The sequence below is a fragment of the Centruroides sculpturatus genome, unplaced genomic scaffold (genome assembly GCF_000671375.1).
Source record: "Centruroides sculpturatus isolate CEXI.00-Female unplaced genomic scaffold, Cexi_2.0 scaffold1349, whole genome shotgun sequence".
Lineage (NCBI taxonomy): Eukaryota > Metazoa > Arthropoda > Arachnida > Scorpiones > Buthidae > Centruroides > Centruroides sculpturatus.
The window spans coordinates 163,923-190,408 of NW_019385637.1; positions in this window are offsets into that span (position 1 = coordinate 163,923).

A 26,486-nucleotide genomic window follows, 5' to 3' on the forward strand; every position below is an offset into this window, starting at 1 on the left:
GCAAACAGTTTTTCAAATGAACATCAGTAATTCGTGATCTCAATTGTGATTTGATGTACTTCATGCGACTAAAAAGTTGTTCACACGCATAAGTGTTACCAAATAGCGAAACCATCGACAGAGCATGTTTGTAAAACGCAGGATATTTATTCTTGTCCAAATACGTTTCATAGAACTCTTTCCAAACCAACTTGATGGAATTTCTCCAACGTTTTAGGGTTTACTTACTTATAGAATGGATATGGTAGACAGACTACTTGGTTAAAGTAGTTTGAACTGTACCTGTAATTATAAATATGTTAAATATGTATTTTAACGTCGATTGCAAAATCTCTCCAGATGCATTAGCGATAATAACACGAAACTACAGAATAACACGGAACTTTGTCAAGCTGGACTGAAAGTAGTTATGAGTATGAACCCGATAGCATTTCAAGCTTCCCGAAAACGCCAAAGACCAAAGAACATATATAGCAGAACATATATAGCGGGATATTTGAAATAGATAAAAATTTATGAATTTTTCCAAAAATGAGAGATATTTCAAATTTCTCTTAGCTATAATTTAAAAATACATGATATGAATAACTCATGACGTAATGTTCTTTTGGTGATATGTACAATAAAGTTAACATTTACGTTCATTTGACCTAGCTCCGCGGGCCGCAACATGACTCCCGACGGGCCGCATGCGGCCCGCGGGCCTCGTGTTGGCCACCCCTGATATAAAGTAAAATCATTGAGCTGCAATTTGATAAAAATTGTAGATCTATAACTTTCCATTGTTCTCTGTTTTTGCTTACTCTTGTGAACGGAGTTAGGTAGATGAACTGCGAGAGCAGATGTGTAAATCGTAGGGGCAGGAGGTCCGATTAACTATTTAGGAATTTCTAGTTTGCACCGAAAGTCACATTATTTCAATTCAATTAATTTAACACTCCTTCACTTTACATTCTGCATTCTACATAAAAATTATGCATATGTAAAGATTTCATTTAAGAAGCTGCAAGCTTCTCGAATAAGGAAACACTTCCAAAATTTCAATGTCAGTTTTTATTATTAAGTTAAGAGTAGAATTCTTTGAAATTCACAAATACTCAGAAAATTTTAAGTCCTTATTCTAATTAATAATGATATAATTAATTTTCAGACCAAGTGAAGTGGCAGAAGCAATTATTCAGCTCATCGAAGAAGGAAAACCAGGAGCAGTTATGACTGTTATTAAAGGAGAGAAAAATGAATATGTCAAATTTACAGATAAAATGTATATAAAATAGTATTAATTTTGCAGACATTTTAATCATTATTGATTATAGTACATTTTGATTTGGATTCACTAATTTTCAATGGCGTTAAATCTGTAAATTTTAAGGCAATAAATAAATCTTAAAAAGCTCTATTAAAGTATTTTTTAATAAACTTATGATTTGGACCTATGGCAATTTGAAAATTGAGATAAAATATGTCAAGAATAATAAAGAAATATTTACAAGTTTTAATGCATATCTATACTAATATTATAAAGAGGTAATGTTTGTATGTATGTAAGTTTGTATGCAGCAGGTAATCTCCGAAACTACTTATCCGATTTAAAAAATTCTTTCACCAATATTTAGAATGGAACTTCAGGGTAAGCCTATGAAGGCTTACGCTGAAGGACATAGGCTGTATATTATTTCGTTAAACATGGGAGTTGGACAGTTCTTTACGGTAAGCCTTACGGGGAAGGCTTACCATAAAGAACTCTGCTTCTATTTATACTATTTTACATGCGGTTTTTCGCGTTTTTAATTGCGTTTTAATAGAGTACGTCAACAGAATGTACACTAAGAAGGGATTTTTCGATATTTCCCTCGGGAGAGAGACAGGATTAAGGCTTACTGTGAAGAACTTGGCTTCTATTATACTATTTTAGATGCGGGTTTTTGCGTTTTTGATTGTGTTTTAATAGGGTACGTCAAGAGAATGTACACTAAAAAGAAATTTTTCGAAAATTCCCCCCCACGGGGGAAGTGTTATACATTTATAATAGATACGTTTTGAGCCACAACAAGGCGTGGCGGGGTCTGCTAGTTTTATATAAAATCACAAAAATCAATCTTCTTTTCAAAAATTACAAAAAAATTTTTTTTTGAAAAATTCATAACTTTTTCAATAAATAAATCAATATTAAGGATGCACCGATAAGCAAAATGGCCGATTACCGATTAGTGTTAATAATTTATTGCATTAATAGTGTGAGATCCTGGAGTTAATTATTCAGTTAATTATAATGTGGAAAAAACCTATTTTTCTCCACCTGATATTTCCATCTACCTCGGATCAGGTAAACAAGAGACGATCGAATATCCTCGCAAAATCAACAATCTCTTCCTTTGTTTGGGAAAGTTTCTAAAATAAATCTCAACACTTAATTGTTGACGCATGGGAACTTCAACATTGTTTAAAAGGCTGAAGTGTTTCTGTGTTTAACAGAAACTTTCTTTAACCGCTGATATTTGGACAGCAACTACAAACAATTCTCCTTTTTTAAGTGTAACAGCTGGACATTGAATATCAGAGTGTCGCTGTGGCCGAGAACGGCAGACGACACTCTGATATTTAATGTCCGGTCAATATTCGTTAAAATTAGAATGGTCTAATCCTCGGTATTGTAAGGAAAATGTCTCGTCCGAGGGATAATTTATCCTCTTCTTACCCGTCGCCGACCGTTCTCGGCCACAGCGACACTCTGATATTCAATGTCCTGTCAATACTGTATTTGTTAAACTGTCTCTATACTAGCTGTTTCTATACTTTCCTGCTGACAACACATACATCTCTTGCTGTGTGATGGGCTGGTGTAGCTTGCCTGCCTTGTTGGTTGTACTCAGAGAAGATAATGTCTGCTTCTTTGTGCGATGATGTTGACCAATGTAATCTGCTCTATCATACTATCTGTCCATTTGTTTATCACCTCCTAGAGAGTGAATTCCATCACCTCTACAAGTGTGGCAGGGATATGTGACAAAATAAAGAGACAGGACTGAAGGATCGAACCCTTCTGAAGGAGGGGATATCTAAAGATTGAGAGTGATTCAGACTCAAGGTCTGTGGTCTCCCACTGGAAACAAAATGAAATGAACCCTAAACCTTGAAAAGCACCACAAGGACTTCTTTAAACTCTCTGTATATGCTTCAAAAGGAATAATTTCAAGTCTTTTAAACAGGTTAATGCAGTGTCTCTGAAAACTCAACTTTATAAAGATAATCATTTCCTGATAACTCCACTAGCTCTGTTTGATACTTTCTCTAACAATTGAAGGAAATACTGTGCAGAAGGTTAATGCTGACCTCAAGAATAGCAGTAATGGGCAATGTATACTCTACCAGTGCCAGTAGTACTTTCTGAAGTTGACTTTTGTTAATCAATTTTTCAGATAATCAGCTTTACTGTATAGTGAAAAAATTTTGAATTCCTAGTTTGTTGCCCATATGATTAATGCTTTAAGAATTCTTGACCTAAGAAAGTTTAGTGTAACAAAACTTTCATTAATCTAAAATAATTTTCTGAAATTCTCTGGTATAGAAAAAAAAATTGATGGAATGGGAGAATTGAATGACAGGAGTTGGAAAGTGTCAAGGATGTCCACCCAAAAGAAACTGCCTGAAAGACCTGTCAAATCAAGGAACTGACTTTAGAGTTTTTTGAATGGGTTGATTGGATAGTTGGTTACATACTACACATTCAGAATGTTCTGGAAAGATCCCAAAAAACAAACACTGAAAGGATTAGAAATAGTTTTGTGATCAATACTAGCTACAGATCTTTTTGAGGGGAACTGCCAAACAGGAAGATAACAGAAATGATGCTGGGAAGTTACATGAAGGAAGAGGAAAACAGAGTCTCAGTTCAATGCATCCTTACCATACTGTAGTTATGGTTCTTCAGTAATTTAAAGTAAGTAATGTCATCAGACAAAAACACTGAAAGGAAAAAACATCATGGTGGAGGTGTCTCCTAGTCTGGAAGTGTCTCCTAGTCTGTCAATGATTTTAAAATTTCATTCCGAGATTGAAAGGAAATTGAAAATCCTTAATGAGATCCTTAATTATTGAGTGCTGGAGTGTGTGTGTTTGTTAAACCATCAACAGTCCAGAAATGATGGAATAAAAGTGGCATGATTTCACATGACCTAGATGAGGAAAACATTTAAGCAGAATCAGGGATTCAGGCAGTACAGACGTTGCTGTGAAGACTGGCATTTATTGAAGTATTCACTTTGTGGGAGTGAACAAGAATTTGTTTGTATTGTTACTCTGTAACTCCACAATAAGTTCTAAATAATTGAGATAGAGTAGAGATTAAGAGTAGCTAGTATGCAAACAAGTAATATTTCTTTTAGCTAAATTTGGGACATTGACTAAACTCAGTTTACAGCTAAAAACTACAAAATGCAATCATATAAGAGCGTAAATTTTCAAACAGTTTATTAAAGACTTTAATAACGCAATAATACAGACTATACCAGTCAAGACAAAAAAGTCATATCACACAGTCAGTTAATTCCAAAATATTTTTATTATAGAGTTATTCTTTGCATAAATTCTGAGAGGGATGTAATGTATTTACCTATTGTTAATTATCTTTTGTAATTACTGTTTATGTATTATTATTGATATAATGTTAATGATTATAATTATAAAGTCTGTGTGGATTCTACACACACATAGGGGAGACCGGGGCAACTTCGGCATGCGGGGCAAGTTTGTCAAGCGCTTTTTTTTTAAAAAAAAAATTAAAAGGAGACTTTGGTTATAGGTTAGGCAGTTGAGTTTTATTGGTGGCTTGTTGAGTGTAGTGTTTTTATTGTTCTCCAACAAGCGTAGTTGAATTATCAAGCAAATTTTCATTTTCGTTCAATTCCATATAATATTTTTTTTCCATTTATATTGAATTGGCAGGTTTTGTTATAATTCCATGATAACGAAAGTTACTTTTCCTGTTAGAAGGATGTAACTTCAACTTATTCACGTGGCCAGATCGTGGCTTGGCATTCTGTTCTCAGGGTTGTACTTAATGTTTCGAAATCATGACTAGCGGGGTAAGATCGGCAACATAAAGCCACATTAGAAGCAAAGGATAAAAATCAAACAGATGATAAATGAAAACATGTTTGCATTTGTTATTCATGTATATATGTCTTTGAACTTGCATTTCGTTGTAATAATATTAAATGGGTGTTGGATTTGTATTTCTTTGTTTTAATAGTGAATTCCAACTTATACATTGTTAATAACATAATTTTATATACGTGCCTATCTTGCCCCATTACTGTTGCCCCTATACCAGGGGCAACTTTAATAAAAATAATTAAAATAATTACAACTTTACAAAAAGAGAGAAGTTCACAATTTTTCTCTTCTTGTAAAGTTGTAATTATTTTAATTATTTTTATTTCCAAACTGATTTTAACCATAATTGTAATTATGTTTAGGGTAGATAGAACAAAAATTGACTGGACAAATGAAATATCAGAGTGTCGCCAAGGCCGAAAACGGCCGGCGACAGGTAAGAGGTGAATTTACAGGCGACGACACATACTTGTAACATTTAGGGTAGATAGAAAAAAACTGATTGGACAAATGAAATATCAGAGTTTCGCCAAGGCCGAAAACGGCCGGCGACGGGTAAGAGGCGGGTATCCCTCGGACAAGACATTTTCTTTAAACACCGAGGACTAGATAATTACAATTTTAACAAATATTGACAGGACATTGAATATTAGGATGTCGCTGTGGCCGAGAACGCCCAATGACGGGTAACAGGCGGGTATCTTTCGGACAAGACATTTTTTTTAAACACAGAGGACTAGACCATTCTAATGTTAACAAATGTTGACCGGACATTAAATATGAGAGTGTCGCTGTGGCCGGGAACTGCAGGTGACACTCTGATATTCAATGCTATATAGTTTGGACATCAGTAAGTTCTATTGATTCTTAGTATGAAAGAGAAGATGCGTATTTTGTTTAGAATTCAACATAAAAAATTATCTAAGTAATCTATCTTATGTTATTACTCTATCGTTGTTAATGATAATTGTTATAAATTTCTAAACTAATCAAAAAGGAGAAAAAAGGAATAAAAAGGGGGATGAAAATTGGAAGTTAGTTTGAAAATCAATCACATCCAAAGCCATTAGATTTCAGATTCAGAAAAAAGTGTAATTGGCCGTTTTTAAAACTATACGCCTCTTGAACTTGAACGATAATAACGATAACTCATTGTCTGTAAGCAATTTTATCATAGACAAAGATAACTTTTGTCGTTCCAGTTTTTAATAATCACCAGATAAATTATTTCTTTCTGCTTGTTTCTTTAGACTTTGTAACGGTTTGTAAGGAAAGAGATCAAAGATGGATGTGGGAAGTGGAAAAGCATTAGTAACAGGCGGCGCACAGGGAATTGGAAGAGCTGTTTGTGAAGCATTGTTAAGCAGGGGATGTAAGGTAAGATTTTTAAATATATTGAAAAATTTATTTAAAAGTATCATTTTGAAAATTATCTGCTTCGAATATTTAGAATTTATTATCTGTATTTTATGCTTCTATTCCACATCTTCAATATTAATATATGAACGGTTGTTAATTGATGAGTACAGTGTCTGTGGATGTGATAATTCGTAAAAAATTACGGTATTTGACGGTTCACGTATTGATAAAGTTAAACCTTTGTGGTTTGGAACAATTCGGTTTACGAACAAACCTTGAACTCATTTTTGTCCCTGTTGCCTAACAAAGTACTCAGCAAGAGCCAGCCACAGATGGTTAACTTCCTATACGTCCAATGTTAAAGAAAATCGAAGGCCTGACGAAACACCGATAGAAATAATCGATGACGTTGTTATATAAATTACACATCAATGCGTATGCGGAAAGATACTATTTCCGTTTTTCGGTACGCGCCATAGTCGAATTTAAATCAAATTAATTAATAAAGACTGCGTTAATAGACATTAACTTAATATAAATGGCATTCAAGAATTTGTTTTTAAATACTGTATGTTTAATTTAAATTAAATGAAGAAAGTTTATAAATATTTAATATTTATTAATACTAGATAGCCAGTTAGTTAAAACTAAAAATAATAAAATAATAATTAAAACTGGCCTTTACACCGAAGCTAAAACTAAAAGTAAAATTTAAATTAAAATTGAAATCAAATCAATTGAAACATAATATTTCGGAAGTGTGAATAAAGTACTTTTGTCCGTCTTGATTGATTTGGTTATATTTCATTTAGGTAGAATTGAATCTATATTTATAGCACTTCTTTGTAAAGTGTTAGTTTAGGTTGGCGGCGAGGGAATATTTAGCTTTTAGTATATATATGTATATATATAGAATAAATATAGATATAGACATAGATAAAATAATAATATTTTGCCCTTATAGGCATTTTTATGCATGAAATACAGCTAAAATGATAATATAAGAGATTTTTCTTGGAGATTGGGAACGGATTAATCTATTTTATATTGTTACTAGCAGGTGGGACCGGCGTTGCTCGGGCAAAAGTAACGATAACTAAGATAAAGATTATTACGTTACAGTCAACCTTACCCGTTTTCACAGAATGCAAGAATTGGGTCCCCTTGTCTCCAGACTAATTAGAGAATTTTTAGATGGGTCTAAAAATATGTTCGATTTCCCGCAAAAATGAAAAAAGCTGAATCTGCGTATTGCACGTCGCTTTCTCTTAACAATTCCATTGTTACGTAACATTTCTATTGTTGACCCTTCCATTGTTACTTAAAACTTTTATTGTTACTTAAAACTTCCATTGTTACTTAACACTTCCATTGTTAATNCGCGCCATAGTCGAATTTAAATCAAATTAATTAATAAAGACTGCGTTAATAGACATTAACTTAATATAAATGGCATTCAAGAATTTGTTTTTAAATACTGTATGTTTAATTTAAATTAAATGAAGAAAGTTTATAAATATTTAATATTTATTAATACTAGATAGCCAGTTAGTTAAAACTAAAAATAATAAAATAATAATTAAAACTGGCCTTTACACCGAAGCTAAAACTAAAAGTAAAATTTAAATTAAAATTGAAATCAAATCAATTGAAACATAATATTTCGGAAGTGTGAATAAAGTACTTTTGTCCGTCTTGATTGATTTGGTTATATTTCATTTAGGTAGAATTGAATCTATATTTATAGCACTTCTTTGTAAAGTGTTAGTTTAGGTTGGCGGCGAGGGAATATTTAGCTTTTAGTATATATATGTATATATATAGAATAAATATAGATATAGACATAGATAAAATAATAATATATTGCCCTTATAGGCATTTTTATGCATGAAATACAGCTAAAATGATAATATAAGAGATTTTTCTTGGAGATTGGGAACGGATTAATCTATTTTATATTGTTATTATAAAATTTCTTTAAAACAAATCGATTTTCGAACAACTTTTAGGAACGAATTAAGTTCGAAACCCGAGATATAATTGTATTAAAGATTTAATTATATAGATTTTATGTACTGTAATTTCTTGTAGTGCACTTAATTTAATGATTTCGACATTAAGTATAAAGGCACAACGATTAAAAGTAAGTAAGACGGCCGGGTGGCCGACCGGTCAAGGTGGCGGCCTACAGCTCTGGGAGAACCAAGGTCGAATAAGAAAATTTTCGGGGGAAATGTCGGGCCCATTCCCTCACCACCCGGTCGCCCACATTGTGGGCCTGGCCGTACCCATAATGGGCTTGCAAAAAGAGACCCTCTTATTGCCCATAGGGCGGAATAGGTTAAAATAAAAGAAAAAAGAATAATTAAAAGTTTGCATTACAAATCTTTACGCAATATGAAAATATAAATACATATACTCACATTGTACAGACAATTTTTATGTACATTTTATACCGAGTAAAATACTTCTTAATCAGGGGCATATCCATGGGAAGCTTCTCTACTAACACAAAAAAAACGAAATAAAATAAAATTAATATGTCCAATCTTTCAGGTGTTGTCTTTAAAACATTTATGACGGCAAATATAGTTTATCTGACCATTCGCATACACATGACTTTTCAAATATAGTTTAGTAAAAACATTTTCATTAGAAAATTATTTTATAAATATTCAAAATAGAAATTTTCAGAAAAGGAATATCTAAAAAAAATTCAAATTTTTTGCATTATAATTATTTTGAAAGTAAAGTTGAATAATTAAGTAAGCTTGAAAGACGAAGAAATTATTTATTTATACATATTTGTTGCGTGGATATGAATTCCGAAAATAGAAAATGCTTCAATAATCAAGTAGACAATGTTCTTAGACATTAGTAGTAGTGGTTTGGGCAGCTTTGATCACAAAATTAATTTCAGATGTCAAATTAAAATTTCAAATAAAAATTTGTTAAATAGAATTATTTCAGACGTTGATTAAATTAAAATTTCAAATAAAAATTTGTTGAATAGAATTNATAATAGTGTATTTGTATTTTTTATTGGAGTAAACCAGAAAAACTGATAGTACTCAGGAAACCAGTAAAACTGATTTCCATGCATAATGAAAGACGGAATTGGGGACATACAAATCACCCATAAAAATTATATAAAATATAAAGAAAAAATCCAAATGTTTCACAATTCAGGAGTACAATGAAAGAATTACTTAAGTTAAAGTTTGGTGTTTTCAAGAATTCTCTAAAACTTCAGAAAAGAAGTGTTTTGAGAATTTCTGATAACTTTAAGAATTCCAAAACTTCTAAAGTTTGTTACGAAGTCAGTAAAATATAAATTTTAAAAATGTTTCAATGAAGTGTTTAAAACAGCAAGGCGAATATTCTTATCCATAAACCCTATTTACTATGCATAATAAAACACAACTGGAAAAAAGTATGTAAGTGTACTTTGATATCTTATTCCTTAAAACTGCTGTATTATATTTAAAACTATATGATAAATCATATATAAAACTATATGATAATAATCAATTTAAATCTTTAGGTTTGCTTTGTGGACGTGAATTCCGAAAGAGGTCAGCAAACGGTCAACGAATTTCAGAAGACTTATGGAGAATTAAACTGCATATTTGTCAAATGTGATGTTTCGTCTTCGGAAGAGTTTGAAGGTATTGTATTTTACAAATTACAGTAATTAAATCGAAGTAATTAATGAAGTTATTATTAACATAGGCATGTAAAGAAAGAATTACCTCAAATGTAACGAATCTCTATATTTCATACAGAAACCACATTGCTAAAACGTAACTTATCGTTGAATGCGTCAATACATTAGTGAAGAAATATATATCTTTTTACATAAATTTATTTCCGAAAACAATCCTTTTAACTATGGCTTTGCTCAAGTATACGAATTCTGCGTTAAACACAGGATATGTCTTAAATCTATAACATTTAGAAATTCTTATGCACAAATTACGTCAGCTACAATAGGAAATGTGTTAGTATTCATAGGAAAAAAAACAAAAATTTTTTGTTCCATATTTGCCTGAATTACTTGCACTACAATGCACTAAGCAGTTGATTTTGAAATCCCCACTTTCATTTCTAATCGAGTTGAAGGGCTCCAGACAGATATACAGTAGTTCTAACACGCTCCACTGTTTTATCACTTGGCTGTGGATGTCCTAATCTGTTCCTATAACACTCGTTCTGCTGAAACTGTCCGTACCATTTAGTGCTACCAGTGAACATTCTTGTTCACTGGTGCAGGCTTGTTAGAATGAGCTAGAAATAGTTGCTATACAATGAAAACAAACAGTTTTGAAGAATTTGATAACACAGTGCGCATTTTGCTGCCGTCTTAGCGCCATTTTCAGAAAAACCTACGACTTGGCAGTTACTGCTTCAGTTTGACCTGGAATTAAAAAAAGTTGTTTCTCTTCATTCTACTAACATATTTCATATCATGTGTATGCCATAGTTTATAAATTATGAATTTTCTTATCTCGCCTTTCTACCGGTCACAATTTCTGTCCAGAAATGATAGTAATGTGCTTCTAAATCTCGCCTATTTATTTGACGTAATTCTTTCTACTGATGAAACAACATCTGCATGAACGATGTTTTAAGTCATCAAATGAGTTAAAAGTAGCATCTCAGGAGAGCTGAGAAATACGAGAAAAATAAGAATAAAAATTCAGTTTATCTTTTTACGTTTTCTTTATCTGAAAGAAAACTGATGTTACATTCAAGATTACTTTACTGTGGCAAATATTATACATTCAATTTTATATTATATTTATCGTTAATTATCATTATATTAATTCACTCACAGAAGCTTACTTGAAAGCCAAACAGACAATTGGGAATTTAAATATTTTAATAAATAACGCGGGAGTTTCTCGAGGAGATAAAATTGTGGATATTAATTTGGTAAGTCTGAATACTTTTCATTCTTTAAAACTTCATTTCGATGGTTACGAGATGAATTTATAATTAAAAAATATTGCAGAATGGTATGATATACGGTTGCAACATTGCATTAAAATACATGGGGAAGAATAATGGAGGTGACGGTGGTGCTGTTGTTAATGTCGGTTCTGTGTTAGGTATATAAATTTTTGCAAGTTCTTTTCACGCTGTAAACTTATGTACAGCACAATAATTCAAATATAGTTTTATATTTATATCGTAGGTCTCCAACCCCTAGTATTTAGTCCTGTCTATTCAGCTGTCAAAGCAGGAGTAATTGCTCTTACAAGATGTCATGGAGTAAGTAGTCATCATAATATGATAATTCATTTATTCAGAGGAATTTCAAATAAAATAGCTGTAATTATCAATGTTTTAAGTCTTTTATCTTATTAAATTTGGAGGAAATTAAATTATTTAAATTTCAGTATAAGGTTATAATGATTGGGAAATATAGAAAGTATAGTGTCAGTTATTTAAATCGTTGTTGTCTTAAAACTTCCAAAGAACGAAATTTTTGGATTGGATTAAATTAATGGAAATAAGGCAAGACATCATCATATTAGCGATATGCCAAGAATAATGTCTCTCGGGAGGACGTCTTATGGCTAACAAACTCCTATTTAGGTGTTATACACGTGAAGAAGACTTCCGAAACTGCAAGAGGCCAGCCTGTTGGTCGAGAGCTAACCCGTGAATACTACCAGTGTTCGGTACTCTGCCATTCTTGGGCATTATGTTTAGTAATAAACTTGATAATAGAAAAATTCAAAATAAAATATTACTTATAATTTAANCGTATAATTTCAGTAACGTCTACGTCCATCTTGTAAAAAATTATCTAAGCAATCGATCTTATGTATTTCTCTGTTCTTTTGAATGATGATTGTTATAAATTTCTGAAGCAGTCACAAAACAGAAAAAAGGGATAAAAAAGGGATGAAAATTGAAGGTTAATTTCAAAATCAACCACATCCGAAGCCATTAGATTTCAGATTCAGAAAAAGTGTAATTGGGCGTGTTTGAAACTATACGCCTTTTCAACTTGAACGATAATAACGACAACTAATTGTCTGAAAGCAATTTTATCACAAACAAAGATAACTTTTGTCGTTCTAGTTCCTAATAATCAACTGATAAAAAGTTTTATCTTTCTACTTATGAGATGCCGAAGTTTCGCTAGACTTTGTAACGGTTTGTAAGGAAAGAGATCAAAGAAGATGAACGTGAAAAGTGGAAGAGCATTAGTAACAGGCGGTGCACAGGGACTAGGAAGAGCTGTTTGTGAAGCATTGTTAAGCAGAGGATGTAAGGTAAGATTTTTCAAATATTTTCAGTAATTTCTGTAAAATTATTGCTTTTAAAATTAGCTGTTTTAAATATTTAAGATTTAATCGTATTGACTTATTTATTTCCTTATAGTTTGTTAGTCGTCATGATTTTCATACTAAATAGAATTTTAAAAAGTTTTTAAACTATAAAATTTAAGTTTCTTTTGTTATATATTTCAAGATGAAGTTAGATAATGTAATTTTAAAGAGGGTGGAGTTATTTAAATATGCATGTTTGTTACATGGGGGAGTTCCGAAGGAAAATGAAAGGAAAAAAATTTTGCGTAATGAATTGGACTGTCTTTAAATGTTAAATATAAAATAATGCTTTACAATATTTATTTATTATCGAAATACAGCGAATCTTTCTTGCTACTCTTCAAACATATCCCTCCAAAGACATACAAATCCTGCGTAAAAACAGATAAAATATAAAGAACAAAAAATTCCAGCAAGGAGTTGCTTAGCTTTCCCGACGTCATTTGATGGCACCAACTGTTACGATATTTTATTAAAAAACTTTTTATATTTTTAACTATTATGAAATGGCAAAACGCTTAATTTTGAGGGCAGGATGGGTTTTATAAAAAAAATTGTAAATGATAACGAAAAATTATTTATTGTGACATCATCACAATGCCGGGATGCAATTTTTAATCATGTTTTTGTAATTTATTTAACTAANCCCTAGGAAGATTTTGAGGTGGTGCGAGATCTCATTGTGGTGTCACCCCGTAGAGACTAAATTGACATAGAGATTACAGATACATTTTCACATTATCATGCTTTATCAACGTTCTACGCTGTGCTTAAGACATTTGTAATAGAGCGTTAACTGTAAACGCACAGTGAGTTGTACTTTGTTTTTTTTTTTTTTATTTAGGCGTTAGAATTTTTCATCGATCTATTCTGACTTGAGTAGCTAATATTGAAAGATTAATCGCGAATCACATAAATCCATTACACGGGCTACATCCGGCCCGCGGCCGTATGTTGGCCATGCCTGATCTAGAGTGTCTTTTCTTCTGGTGGCGCTGGACTGTTCGGGTTGTTGGCCTCTGGGAAGTCAGTCGATGCTCGATGGTGTGGGAGGTTGTGACGAAGGGTGATAGCCCGAAGTTCAAACAGGATGGTGTCCACTTGTGGTAGCAGGGAAAAGTCTGGACAGTTGACTATAGTTGTTAGCTGGGGAAAGTCTGGACAGTAATTGATACTATCAGAGTCTGGAATAAGTCTCTACAGTTAACTTCACTAGGCGAAGCAGAGAAAAAGTCTGTCTTTGTCCTTGAGATTCAGGTTTTTAAAAGATATTCTTCTCCCGATCTCTAGCATTTGATTGGTCAGTTTCCTGTATCTAAGCAGATGACAGACCATTTCGGGCTACCAAAGGTTTAATTCAACACTGTTTTAATCCGATCAAGGGAAATTAATCGCACCTTGAAACTCCTGCTCGTATTTAATTGCTTCGAATTCTTATAAGTCTGACACATAATATCAGCGCTGCATCTCCTTTTAAGGTTATTTTAAAACTGTTTTTTTCTCTCGATTAATAATTTTATTATTTCCCGATTTTATTTAAGTTTTTCTTCTAATTTTTACGAGGGTTAGAATCAAAGCCCGATCCCTTGATTTGACACCTTTATGATATTTTTAACAGATGAGCTCGAGTATCGCTCGGGCCTCACAAAGTTGATTTCAATTAGGGATTAAGCGTACGCAAACTTAATTCTTGTAAGATATGAAATTTACATAAATTTCATATCTTACTTTAGTTTAAAAAATATTTCTTAAATCCTGAAATGTTTCATTTAAAATATAAGAAAAATCTTTTTGAAATTTTATTTTACGAAGTCGATGTTTCTCGCTTTTGATGATGTTACTTTCAGATTTTAAATTCAGATGGCATTTTCACATACAAAAGAATTTACTGGAGTTCTAAATAATAACATTTGGAGATAATAAACCAGAAAAAGTATTATTTCGAAAGAGAAAATACGAAATAAGTCAATAAAATATCATATACTCTATATCAGTGTTTCTCAACGGGGGCGATATCACCTTCATGTGGGCGTTTTTCCATGTTGGGGGGCGATTAGTAACAATATATATTTTGGGGGGCGAAAAACAATTTTCTGGGCGATATAGTAAAACATTATATTAAAAATAATTAAATATTTTATTCGTTATATCTTACAATAATTAAACAAAAAGCATTATACTAGTAACTAGTCTATTCAATGCAATACGAATTTGGCGTTAGCCTTGTTCCTCGGCATCGGAATTTTGTAGTGAAGGGGGCGATACTACATAACGGTTTTATTGAAGGGGGCGATACTACGTTGAAGAGGCGACGATTCGTTAGAGGTTGAGAAACACTGCTCTATATGAATCGTATNTCCTTGCGCGGCCCGGTACCATTTGATCCACGGACCGGTACCGGTCCGCGGCCCGGGGGTTGGGGACCACTGAGGTACGGGACCCGACATATCAGAATTTTTCGGGGACCACCCCAAAAATTCCTGGGGATTTTCGGACCCTTCTGGTTTGGATCCTGGATCCCCAGAGCAATAAGCTGTCACCTTGACTTCTTGGACATCCGGCGTCACAACAGCTAGACTGTATGTGCCAACGATTTTGAGTTCGCGTGCCACATAACAAGCATGCTTATGTTTAAAAATGTTTATGTATGCCAAGTTTTAGTCTTTCATTAAAGATGTTCAAAGAAATGAAAGGAATATGTTTTAATTATAATAGATGTACAGAAGCTGTTCGGAAAAAGGATGATCAGATGATAAATCGAAATCGCAAGTTACGTTACGTGCCACAGGTTCGATACCCTTGCTCTATACTCAACCATTCAAATTTTCTATTGCTTGATTATGAGATTGATAATAGGTGCATAAACTTACGTAACTCTTAGTAATATGATAGCGATAAATATAAAAAATTTTCTGCGATTTTAAGTAGATTTTTTAATAATTAATTACATTAATTTAAGATGAATAAATATTTTTGTTTAAATAAATCGCTGTGGGCNAAATAAACTATTGCATGTATAGTCTAGTTAATAAAACATCTGTCTAAGAGAATATATAATTAAGCTACTTATTTTTATTAATATATTGTAATAAATATTTTCCATAAAATTCAGTCCTCAAATAAATATTGAGTTATAACTATAGTTTTCATTCAGGGTTGACAAAGACTCGACAGAAAAGATAAGATATCAACATCGAAAGCGTTATTTGATACTCTCTCAAGTCAGAAAGTCGACATATCTTAGCTTTTAAATTATTGAAATGGTGTCAAATTTTACCCTCTGGGATTTCGGCACGTCTCCGTTTTGAGACCTCCGGAAATCAAAAATAAAAAATCACAGTTAAATATGCTGTGGACGTGTGCGTGNTCGAGATTAAGAGAGAAGACAGACTGACGACAGTGGGAATTGATAACAACACAGTTCAATAACAACTAAAATCGTCATTAAGTCCGACCCTACTGGAGATATAACATATGTGGGGGCCGAGGGGGAAGAGAAAAACTTTAAATGAACGATAATATGTGATATATATCGACATCGTCTCTCTTGCCGTTTGGACTGCCGAGCGGTAACAATCAACGACATGTGGGAGCAGTTGAGTCAGAGATAGATGCCTCGTTTACAACAACACAGCCCGTTTATTAAACACGAAAGAAGCTTACAAGATTTCCGCGATCTTGGAAGTTCTGCGGCGGCTGCGGCATCTGGGTCTTCCTCTCCTTTCCAAGATAATCCCATTTTGAAGGAGTGTCCCTTGTTCGCGAATGAACAATTCCATCGATGTCTCGACGACTCCGGACGATGCTGTCGACTTCCCGTTGACGGAAAGATGTCGATCCGAGGTCGGGAGATGGAGACGAAGATGGGAGCAAAACACACACCAACAATAGATCCGTCACTTGGAACTTTCGGGAGAAGAAGCCGTCGCATCCTTGAATTCCCGAGGTTTTATTTGTTTTCCTCAGATTGCCCTTTCCGATTGATCTCTCCTGGTCACCTGATGACAATTCAAAACCTTTCGGGGGCACGGGAGAGTTCAAAATCGAAGTTGAATTTGATCTCCAACCGGAAATGGTCGACGGACTTATATTCTTCCATTGTTTAAACGTAGGCGTCGCGTTTTCATAAAAAAATCTATTTCTAACTACTAAATTTTTTCCTCTAAAAGATTATTTTAACGCTAATTTTAGTGAGAATTTGGACCCATCCAGAGCCTCACACATACGATCCCGTTTATTTCTACACCCCTTCGATTTTTAATCACAAAAGTTATTAATCTTCAAATAAAGTGAAAAAATCACACCCAGCCACACACACAAACACTAACATCCTTATACAGTATACAGAAAAAGCTTCGATTTTTTTTTGCATTTGTAGACGTTTCAAGATACACTGAGTCCAAAAATGTAAAAATCATGTAGGTCATTTTTGACCGACTGCCATACTTTCTAACTGTTATACTCGTACATAACAGAGCCGGGGAAAGTAAAAAAAAGATGTTATATTTAAACAAATCAATTGTTTTATCAAAATATTTGATAAAATTGTGTAAATATTTAGGTTTGCTGCTTGGATGTGAATTCTGCAAAAGGCCAACGCACAGTGGAGGAGTTGCAAAAGAGTTATGGAGAATCAAACTGCATTTTTGTCAAATGTGATGTGTCCTCTTCAGAAGAATTTGAGGGTATTTATTGTATTTTAGAAATTTAAGCACTTAAATCCAATTAATTTATGAATATATCGTCTATATTTTAAAATATCTTCGTAATAATATATTTTGAAAATAAATCTTGAATAAACAATGAAAGAAATGAAATTTAAAGAATCGTAACAAACTCCAACGTAACGAAACTCTACATTTCGGTATAATTGTCAAAATATAACTTATCATTGATTGTGGTAATAGACATTTAAAGAAATATATATTTAATATAATATATTGTAATAAATATTTTCCATAAAATTCAGTCCTCAAATAAATATTGAGTTATAACTAGGGTTTTCATTCAGGGTTGACAAAGACTCGACAGAAAAGATAAGATATCAACATCGAAAGCGTTATTTGATACTCTCTCAAGTCAGAAAGTCGACATATCTTAGCTTTTAAATTATTGAAATGGTGTCAAATTTTACCCTCTGGGATTTCGGCACGTCTCCGTTTTGAGACCTCCGGACCTCAAAAATAAAAAATCACAGTTAAATATGCTGTGGATGTGTGCGTGCGTATTGGCGTCGATTTCGTTTAATATCTAAGGATGGGTTTAAGATTAACGTACGGTATCTGGAGATAGGTGAGTTCTAATGATGTGTTTAGTTGTTGTTAGCATTAACCGTTTTTATTTATTTTTTTATTTATAAAACTCATCTCTATCCTCAAAACGAAGCATTTTATAATAATTAAAAATATAGAAACTTTTTAAACAAACCTCATAACAGATGGCGCCATACGAAATTTTATTTGTTTTGAATAATAGAAATGTTATTTTTAAATTAAAATCTCATAACAGCCGAGAAAGTTACGCAACTCATTGATAGATATTTTTCTCTGTTTTGTTCGATTCTCACATAAATATATATTTCTCACGGATTGAAAAAAAATTCTGTTTTATTTAAGATTACAAATAGTTCGCTTATAATTTTGAATTATAACAAAAACTTGTTTCAAACTTTCACTTTTACGACATACTCGTTGTTTTTTACTAAATTAATTCAATTACAGAAGCTTACTTGAAAGCCAAACAGACATTTGGGGATTTAAATATTTTAGTAAATAATGCAGGAGTTTCTCAAGAAAATAAGGCTGTGGATATTAATTTGGTAAGTCCGAACACTTTTCATTCTTTAAAACTTCATTGAGTAGTTACGAGATGAATTTTATAATTAAAAATTATTGTAGAATGGCGTGATATATGGTTGCAACATTGCATCAAAATACATGGGGAAGAATAATGGAGGAGATGGGGGAGCTGTTGTTAATGTTAGTTCTGTGGCAGGTATTTAATAATTCTGCATTTTTATTTCGTAGATAAACGTGTACTGTAAACTAATTCAAATATATTTTTTACTTATATTAGGTCTCGAACCCTTTACACTATCTATCTATTCAGCAACTAAAGCCGGTGTAGTTATGTTTACAAGATGTCATGGAGTAAGTGAAGTCGTTATAATATGATAATATGTTTATTTATTTAAAGCAGTTTAGAACAAAATACACATAATTATCAACGTTTTCACATTTTTTTATAATGAGAAACTTTGTTGTTGTTTGGTTTTATAGAAAAAATAAAAATGGCGCAATACGTATAAGATGTGTTGAGAGGAATGTTTCCTGGCAACACTTTATAAGGAAAACTGGCCCATACTTAGGTGTTATTTATGTGAAGGAAACCCAGAAATCGCCCTGTCACCAGTCTGTTGGATTCTACTATTCAGATTTATTCCACTTGATCTCTGGTGGGCATTGTTAAATTTTGGAGACACCAAAATTATATAAATTTCAATTTAGATTTACGATAATTATAAAATACAAAATAATATATATATTGTATAAATTGATGCTGTATTACTGCATCAAAGTTTTAAGACTGGTAACGAATGTTCCTTTTTGGATGGGATTAGAATTATCGGATCGCAACACGCGGGCGATAATGCCAAGAAAAATGTTCTTAAAGGAAGATTCCCCTAGAAGATTTTCCTACGGGAAATTGGCTTCTCTTTAGGTTTCTTAGATGATAACCTGAGAAACTTCATGCGGTCAGCCTGCAGTTCGAGAGGAAATCTTCGAACTACCTCTGTTCAGTGGAGTTATCCACTCGACCACTAAACACATTACAGTATTCTTTTTTCCGAAAAAACGTGAGAATAAAAAAATTCAAAATGAAATGCTCCTTGCATTCTGAAATTTTAATCTGTAAAGTAAATTATACAATTAATAAACTTTGAAAAATAAATTAATGCTTGATACCATAAAAATTTAATAGAAACAGGACGATCATAATTAAAATGTAGCTTTAGTAACTCTTTATACAAAGACTTATTAGGTTAATCTCAACTGAATTTCCTGAGTATATGATTTCGATTTTTGAAGGAAACATTTAATTCTAAATTCAATGATAGAGCAAAATTTTACGCTGCAGTCCCATTAATGTGCATACGTTTTCTAACGTTTCCCTTAATGCTATATGTTTACACGTTTTCTAACAAATTTCGATAAATAAAGTCGCAAAACATTTGGTCCGACGAAAATCCACACGTTCACCATCAAATTCCATTATACTCTCAAAGTGTTTGCGTTTTCACAGCATCGTTTATCATTGGTCTACGTTCTTTTAAAGAAAATTAAATCTGGTCAACGATATGTTTTGCTAATGCCTCTAGACACGATTATTGGATCGGAATCCCTGTGACTTCCTGGCAGTTCAGTTGCATACTGTTGTTGATTGTGCAGCAAATTCAGGTTTTGGAGTTTCGAGATGGAGGAGCAACAAACATACCATACATATAAAATATTCCATATTCCACTGTTGCAATTTAAATAAAATAATCACACTTGTTTCTTAACTTACAAAATTAGTTAGAAAACTTATGAAATATGCATATTAAAGAAACTGAAGAGCCAAATTTTGCCTTTGTAAATTTGGCCAAACCGATGACAAGTGTGATTAAAAAGGCCCTTTTAGTGCTCACAAGAAGGAAAGACTAAAAAATGGAGAGTGCTGTGACTACATGCGACTGTTGTGTGTCGAATACACTGTTAAGGACAGATTGTGAATACAATTTGTTTCTTATAATTTGCAAATATTTTTATATTTTGTTATTGTCTTGGCCGTTGTATTTATTAGTTATTTATTAATGTTTACATTAAATTTTACTTTATGATATTCTCTCGTATGTTGGGATATTTATCATGTGATATGTTACATTGTATAAAATTTGGCGTCAGTTTCGGTCGGTAACAGCAACTATTACTTTGAATAAACTGCATTATTTTCAATTGACTACTTATTTGATAATATAATAAAGAATGTTTTAAGGTATAAGAAAATTATATATTTATATTTTACATTAGCAGTTAAATTACGAAAAAAGCGGANTGCATCAAAGTTTTAAGACTGGTAACGAATGTTCCTTTTTGGATGGGATTAGAATGATCGGATCGCAACACACGGGCGATAATGCCAAGAAAAATGTTCTTAAAGGAAGATTTCCCTAGAAGATTTTCCTACGGGAAACTGGCTTCTCTTTAGGTTTCTTAGATGATAACCTGAGAAACTTCATGCGGTCAGCCTGCAGTTCGAGAGGAAATCTGCGAACTACCTCTGTTCAGTGGAGTTATCCACTCGACCACTAAAGGCATTACACTATTTTTTTCCGAAAAAACGTGAGAATAAAAAAATTCAAAATGAAATGCTCCTTGCATTCTGAAATTTTAATCTGTAAAGTAAATTATACAATTAATAAACTTTGAAAAATAAATTAATGCTTGATACCATAAAAATTTAATAGAAACAGGACGATCATAATTAAAATGTAGCTTTAGTAACTCTTTATACAAAGACTTATTAGGTTAATCTCAACTGAATTTCCTGAGTATATGATTTCGATTTTTGAAGGAAACATTTAATTCTAAATTCAATGATAGAGCAAAATTTTACGCTGCAGTCCCATTAATGTGCATACGTTTTCTAACGTTTCCCTTAATGCTATATGTTTACACGTTTTCTAACAAATTTCGATAAATAAAGTCGCAAAACATTTGGTCCGACGAAAATCCACACGTTCACCATCAAATTCCATTATACTCTCAAAGTGTTTGCGTTTTCACAGCATCGTTTATCATTGGTCTACGTTCTTTTAAAGAAAATTAAATCTGGTCAACGATATGTTTTGCTAATGCCTCTAGACACGATTATTGGATCGGAATCCCTGTGACTTCCTGGCAGTTCAGTTGCATACTGTTGTTGATTGTGCAGCAAATTCAGGTTTTGGAGTTTCGAGATGGAGTTTCGAGATATCTACCATATCTTTCATATATTCCATATTCCACTGTTGCAATTTAAATAAAATAATCACACTTGTTTCTTAACTTACAAAATTAGTTAGAAAACTTATGAAATATGCATATTAAAGAAACTGAAGAGCCAAATTTTGCCTTTGTAAATTTGGCCAAACCGATGACAAGTGTGATTAAAAAGGCCCTTTTAGTGCTCACAAGAAGGAAAGACTAAAAAATGGAGAGTGCTGTGACTACATGCGACTGTTGTGTGTCGAATACACTGTTAAGGACAGATTGTGAATACAATTTGTTTCTTATAATTTGCAAATATTTTTATATTTTGTTATTGTCTTGGCCGTTGTATTTATTAATTATTTATTAATGTTTACATTTAATTTTACTTTATGGTATTCTTCCGTATGTTGGGATGTTTATCATCATCTTATATGTTACATTGTATAAAATTTGGCGTCAGTTTCGGTCGGTAACAGCAACTATTACTTTGAATAAACTGCATTATTTTCAATTGACTACTTATTTGATAATATAATAAAGAATGTTTTATGGTATAAGAAAATTATATATTTATATTTTACATTAGCAGTTAAATTACGAAAAAAGCGGAGTTAAATTCACCTGTGTATGCCCTAGTGCTATAAACACCGAAATGCTGAAAAATGTCTTAACATCAGGAGGGGAAAAGATGAGAGAATTTGTCAAAAGAAATCCTGCAATAGAGTAAGTATTAATCGTGATATTTAAAAAATAATAAAATAATAATCTAATATATAATCGAGACGGGTTGATAATAATAATAATAATNTGTATGTGTTATTGATATTAAATAAAAGAACTTTTTGAGATTTTTATATACATAAAATATGAAAAATTAATAAAAAATTATTTGAATAAGAGTGAAAGATTGTTATTGTAATAGAGACTATTTTATACTAATTATTTCATTGTTAAAATGTGGCATATTTGTATTATTTAAGTTAAATATTCTTGTTGTAAATATTTTATAAATAAAGGTGATAATTTTATAATCATTACAAATGATTTATACATTATATTTTTAAATTGATAGGAAAAATAATAGTAATAATAGATTAGCAGTAGGCCTTTACATTCAAAAATTTGAAGAAAATTTTGAATTTTGTGTGTGTATGTGTAAATTTTAATATTGAATTTAATATTTTGCATATTGTAAATATTATAAGTTTTATATTATAATGTATTTTTGATAATTATTAAATATGGCCTAATGACAGATGAAGAATCAAAAGAAATAAATTAGAAATTATTTTATTATAATTTAAAAAAAAAGAAAATAATGTAATATATATTTATTTTAAAAAAACTAAATGAAATTATTTAATTTCAGGTAATGTATCAAAGTATTAAAAGTTTGAAATTTTTAAAATTTGATATGAAAGAATAAATTTTACTGAAACTATTACACATTTATAAATGAAACGATTGATTATCGAAGATTAAATAATAAAGAATATTGAATAAAAAGACTTTTTATGAGACTTGAAACACAATTTTAATAAATTTTTTTCTCTGATAAATATGGAAATAAATAAATCTCTGATAAATAAGCTTTATGTAATTTAAATTATATTTTGTATATTAAAATTTGTTATATATAATTTATATAATTAATACTGTGAATTATTTAATAATAATATGAATTGTTAAATTTATCTAAACTGTTAATAGTTTTTTGATTATAATTACAATTGATTTAAAGATTATTAGCTTTTGCTGGAAATCTGCAAAAAATTTATTAAAGATTATTGTTGTTTTTGATGCCTCAAAAGTATTGTTTAAATTTTCCAAATTAAATATGAGTATTTTTTTTTTATTTATGTATACATGCATGCATGCATACATACACACACAGTTTTTGTTTGAATCCGGATTCAGAAGTAATAAAAATTCAGATAAAAATAAAAATGAACTGATTTTTATGTAAATTCTTTAATAAATTTAACATTCTATACTGGATTATTAAATGTTAATAAAATAATACTGTATATAAAATTTTATAAAATAGTTTCAACAGAATAAAATGTCATTTAATATAATTTTATAAATCTTTTGTTGTTTAATTAATTATACTTGTGCTCATAGTTAGTCTAAAGCACGGGATTGGCAAACTATGATCCATTGGCCAAATTGGGGATGGCACAGCCAATCTTATTTTAGATGGCACTACTGTCTTAAGGTTTATAGGGTTATCAAATTGCATTTTTGCTGTATGAGTAGAAGTACCTATTTAAAAAATATACCTATTTGAGTTTGCAACCTCACCTGTCAAACCTGATTTTTTTTATGATCTAGCCTATTCATAAAAAAGTTTGCTGACCTCAGGTCTAAAGCATCACTGAATAAAATTCTTTGATTCAGCAATATTTTAAATTAGATAATAATTTAAAATCCAAGCTGCAAATAATGTAAAATGTCTGAGATTTCATATATAATGACAAATCATTGTATAAAAATTTATTTGAAAATCTTTTTATCTGATAAAAGGTTAGTTTTTTTTTAATGACTTGATAAAGTATATAATACCTTTGTATGTTAAATCATTGTTTTACTAGTATATGTTTGGACTATATCCAGAAGTGTCGCCAGCCAATGGGCCAGGGGGGCAAGATGATATAAATTGATAGGGGATATGAATTGTATGTAGGTAAAATAAAAATAATTCATAAAGTTTTAATAATTTACTATGTACCGGAGAAGAAATATCTTAATTAAAATATTTTTTTTAAACTCACAAAAAATCTAAGAAGATTATTTTAATTAATCTTCTTAGGCTTTATTTTTATTATATTATTAATCTTCTTAATTTAAATAATTTTTTCGAATTCCTAGGAGGGCAGATGCCCCTCCTGCCCCCCTTTGGCGACGCCCTTGAATGATGGGCTACTGCGTAATTTGCTTGATAGAGTGTATTAATAAGTTGTAGGGTTAATAACTTGAGTGTATTGTAGGGTTGTATGGGAGAAGGCAACATAAAAAACAACACATGGGCGATCTACCAAGCGGTGGCTCCTCCCAGGAAGATTTTTTAGGGAAACCGTCCGTATTTAGGTATAAGACACGCGAAAAATTCCGGAAAACTCCATGAAGTTAATTCGTCTGTAAAGCGAACCTGCGACCAACTAGTAGTAAATATAATATAATAACAACAGTTACATCTGTAAAATAATTAAGTTTTACAATGACATACTCAAATATAAAAAAAAGTTATTTTAACATATGAAAGCAGATTAAGGAGCATAGTGTAGTACAGTGTTCCGCAACCGGTGTGCGTGGTGAAAGGTGTGACGTAAACTTTTACATATTTGTTTTAATTTCAAGTTTTATTTATATATTTTCATCACAATTGTTGCGATTTGTAGCTTGTATTTTATTGTCTGCCCCAGCACTGATGAAATAAGGTGATGATTGTTTATTCTTTATTACAAGCCACGCATTTTTATGTATTCTAAGAAATTATATGTAAAATATAACAGATTTGCTGTCTTTTAATAACAATAATAATAGGTTAGTGGTATTACGTAATTCTATTAATAGTATCATATCATACGTTTTTGAGGGAAATAACATTTTGGTGTGCCGTGTTGAGTCATGGGTATGCCGCATGTAGAAAAAGGTTGAGGAACACTCGTGTAGTACTGTACAGTACATTATGTTTAAATATTAAATTTCATTTATTATTTAAAAAAAAATAAAGCTGAGATGATTCAATGTTTTACATTTATTTATTCATTTTAGATTTTGAAGAGCCAATCAGAGGTCGATTGGCTACTGAATAGAATTTCATAGAAATGTAAGTAAAACTTTCGTTCAAACTATTTTAAGTTTAAGAACTCCTGTGCTTTTTGTCGAAAATTTCTGAAATTTTACAGTGATGTTTGTGTATTAGGGGGATTGACGATATTAAATTTTGGTAGTAATGGGTCATCCGGGTGGGGATATAAAGGGGGTCGTTTATCGTATCTCGAGTTAGGTCGGACATAATGACGATTTTCCTTGTTATTAGCATTTACAATCTATATATAAAAAAATGAATGTATGTGTGTCTGTCCTTCATGCATTACCACACCATTTATCCGATTGCCGTGAAACTTTGGGAAGTTGTTTAATATACTCCCGCGAAGGTTTCTGGCATAGTACGATTGCCATGAAACTTTGGGAAGTTTTTAAATACACTCCCACGAAGGTTTTTGGCATAGTACATTTATCCTACGATAGATGGCGTGCGTGTATATGAGCACTTTACAGTATGTTCAATCGATTTCAAATTGTAAAGACCATTTCCCCCTCCAAAAAATATCTCTATATATGCATTTATTATTTACGATATTTGTTATAATTTTTGTTTAATCACTTTATTTCAACTTTTTTTTTGCTAATTACGTAATCGCTCGAACTTTGTTAAAGCCTTAACTGTATCATGAACAACAACCGAAGTTGTAGAAGGAAATTCGCCTATTTTACCGATCTAGGGATCCCCTCTTCCAAATTTTAATATCAACTCAAAATAATTTAAAAAGACAAATTACAATAAAACGGTTTATTATCCAACTATCAGAAATTTCACAACATGCCAAGGAAGAGAGGAAGGAGCAATTAAATAATTAAAATTATAAAG